The sequence below is a fragment of the Otolemur garnettii genome, unplaced genomic scaffold (assembly GCF_000181295.1).
Source record: "Otolemur garnettii isolate 467f Iridium unplaced genomic scaffold, OtoGar3 scaffold00277, whole genome shotgun sequence".
Lineage (NCBI taxonomy): Eukaryota > Metazoa > Chordata > Mammalia > Primates > Galagidae > Otolemur > Otolemur garnettii.
The window spans coordinates 65,319-68,544 of NW_003852672.1; the positions used below are offsets into that span (position 1 = coordinate 65,319).

A 3,226-nucleotide genomic window follows, 5' to 3' on the forward strand; every position below is an offset into this window, starting at 1 on the left:
CTGTGGCCACCCGGCTGTCCCACCCTTCACTTTTCCCTTTCCTTATTCCTGTTCACCTCTTGAGGCCCCCAGAATCCCAAGCCTGTGTCTACTACTAGGCAAGTCAGCACTTTCTCCTAGCTCCCCAGTTTCCTCATCTGCAAAATGAGGAGTCCTAGTCACCTGACAAGGCTACCAAGGGAACTTAATGAAACTAGATGCATTACTCCCAAGTAAAATATAGAGGTGCCCAACAGATGTAAATCCAGACCCTTTAACTTGTTGGTTGTCACATTATATGCATTGGAGTAAAGCATGTATAAATTAGAGTTTTCAAGCTGAAATTACTAGGCTTTTTTCCTCTTACAGTATCCCCACCCCTAAAAACATCATATTTACCAAAAAAAAAAGAAAAAACAGTAGAATCAGCACTTTAAAAGAAGGCAGAGCCCTAGTAGCCCTGTCTGAAACATTGCTGGAGACTGGGTTCAAATCTTGTCTCATTCACTTAGTATCCATGTGACCTTGAAAAAGCTACTTAACCTCTCTGGGCTTTGAGTTCTTCATCTGTAAAATAGGAATAATAACAGTACCTATCTCAAGGCTGTGAGGACTGAATCAGCTTGTTTTTGAAAAGTCCTTAGGACTGGGCTTGGTATAGAAACTGCCTAAAAGGTGTTAGCTGTCATTCTTATGTATATTCAGCTCAGAGTTTACTCCTGCACAAGTGAGGGAGGTTCTCCCTGGCATGGAGATAGTGCTGGGGTGTTAGTTTGACTGCAGCCCCTCAGGTGGGTCTGCTCACGAAGTGAGGATAAATAGGTGTATTCAGACCCTGACTGCTGCCTTGCTGTTGCTTTTGTTGTAGCCATGACTCCCTTTGTCCTTAACTCTCACCTTTGGGAGAGGGCAAGGTGAGACAGGGGCAAATGCTCCAATGGACTTCACTTATGGCCCTGGGAAAGCTGGGCTAGCCCTTGAGGCCATGTCAAAGGCAGGAGGTCTTGTGTCCAACTCTGGAACTGGATGGGACCATGCACAGGGTAATTAGACAACAAAATTGGGGCACTATAAGGAAGAACCAAGGGGATCTGCTTCCTGAGAGCAGCTAGAACACTTGGTCATTATGACCTTCACAGCTCTAGGACCTGGCCCACTTCCACAAATTTGTCAGCATTCCCAGGCTTCTGACACCAGACCCCTTGCTCAGATCACATGGTTTGTCTGCCAGGGCTGCCACAGTTGGGCATGCATTTCGCACACTGTACAAACCTGTCCAGCTGAGGGACTGAGAGAACTTGAAAGGCAGTCCACACCGTGCTCTCCAAGCTGTGAATCCCAGAGCATGGATCTGCCTGGCGGGGGTGGGGGTGGGGGATCCCTGGGGTAGTTCAGCAGCGCCTCAGACACCTGGACTTAATGAGCACCTGTCCAGACTGGACTGAGTTCCCCCTGCACTGCAGAGTGCTCCCTTCTCTGGGCTTCTTCCCAGCCTTGATAGTACCTCGCCTCCCCACTTACCAGCCTATAGGCCCTGGGGCTGGCTGGGAGCCCAGAGGGGAATGCTGGTGACTAAACAAGCTCACCCCTGACTATGGCTCAAGGTGGTTTCCTGCCTCATCCCCAGGGGCTCATTAGGTGTTCCTCGCACATGCCCATCCTTGGCTGGCCTGTGGAGACCAGGGACACTGGGCCCGGGGCCATAGTATTCTCATAGACCTTCCAGGGACAGGCATGGTACTACAGGCTACATCTCCCTTTCCTGGTACCCACTCTCCTCTACTAAATGCACTCTAGCCCCTTGGGTGCTCCAGTTCATAGATGCCCAGGGACAGTGGGCTGTGTCTGTAATTTAAAACAAAATCCCTTGCAGTGGAGCATCAGTTTGCCCTGCACCAGAGTCCTTCATACAGAACCCTCATTACTGTGGTAAGCAACACATTTCCTGGGCTCTCAGGATGGGGGGGCTCACTAGTGGTCCACCCAGTGGTCAGTATTGGGAGGAGTATTGGGGGACAGTCACTGGGGAAGTCTAGGGTCAGCCAGTCTCTGTGGAAGGAATACTCCAGAGAAACATGTGGAACATGGGCTCTTTTGCATAGAAACTGCCACACAGAACTCCAGGAGCAGGAGAGGTGCTGAGTGGACAACTTCCCCTAATGTAAGAGCTGCAGGCCTAGTGTCTCCCAGCTTGGCCATACAAGAAGAAAAAAAACAAGCTGCTCCCTGGCTCACCAAAGTCTTAAAGAGTCCCCTTATTTGGACAATTAAAGGGAGCTTTAATTTCCCCCTGTCCAGAAGCACCTGGGTAGAAAGTAGTAGACAGGTGTTTTGGAAGCAGATTGGACATAAATCTGTGTGTCTACAAGTAGCAGTCAACAAAACCCCACTGAGCAGAGAGAACTGGGCACTGGGTACGGATCAGCTGCCTGTACTCTGACCCTGGGGCAGGCACCAGGGTCACTGCTGCCCTGAGAAGCCCACGATGCTGGCCACTTGATGAGTGCTCTCCTGGCTGGTTACTGGCCTCTCTGACTGATGTGGCTTCTTCTCAACATAGGTGTGTCTCCAGCTCTGTCCTTTGGGCTGGCATCTCCATGGCTCTTCAGGGCTGAGTGGAGGGAGGGCTGACTGTGGGCACTAAGGGCCTGGTCTGGCAAACTAGCCTCCCACTCTTACCAACTGCACAACCTGGGGCAAGCTCCCAGGTTTCTCCAAGCATGTTTTCTTCACATTAGCAGAGTAGGAATAACAGCAGAATCCATCTCACAGGGTTCTGAGAGGTACATGAAATAATGTATGTAAAGTGGTTGGCATAGTGCCTGGCACATGCCGGGTCCCCAGCAAAAGGTAGCAGCCTCTGCTGTGCTGGAAGTTCCCTGCCAGCCTTGCATGGTGAAGTTATTTGTGTCAGTTTGGTATATACCATCTGAGTGCTGAGTATTCAGGCTTTCTGCTGGGTGCCAAGTCCCTGCCAGACCAGGGCTGCCCCGTCTGCAAGGAATGAGACAGTGCAGACCCCTCTACTGCCTCACAGTAGGAGACCAGGTGAGGCCTTGTGGAACTGATTGGAGCTCATTCCCAGGGGTCTTGCTTAACTTAGCCCAGTTTTCAGATGTTCCTGGTTCAGCCCTTTGAAAGTCCTCCTTTGGCTCGGCGCCTATAGCTCAACCGGCTAAGGTGCCAGCCACGTACACCTAAGGTGGCGGGCTCGAATCCCCAGCCCAGACCCGCCAAACAACAATGA

The 3,226-nt window shown here is 51.0% G+C and overlaps 1 protein-coding gene across 1 annotated transcript in view; it reads left to right on the forward strand.

Annotated features, from left to right (window-relative positions):
* SEMA4B (semaphorin 4B) overlaps positions 1-3,226 on the forward strand; it is a 46,814-nt gene that overhangs the window by 13,148 nt on the left and 30,440 nt on the right. The window lies entirely within an intron of this gene.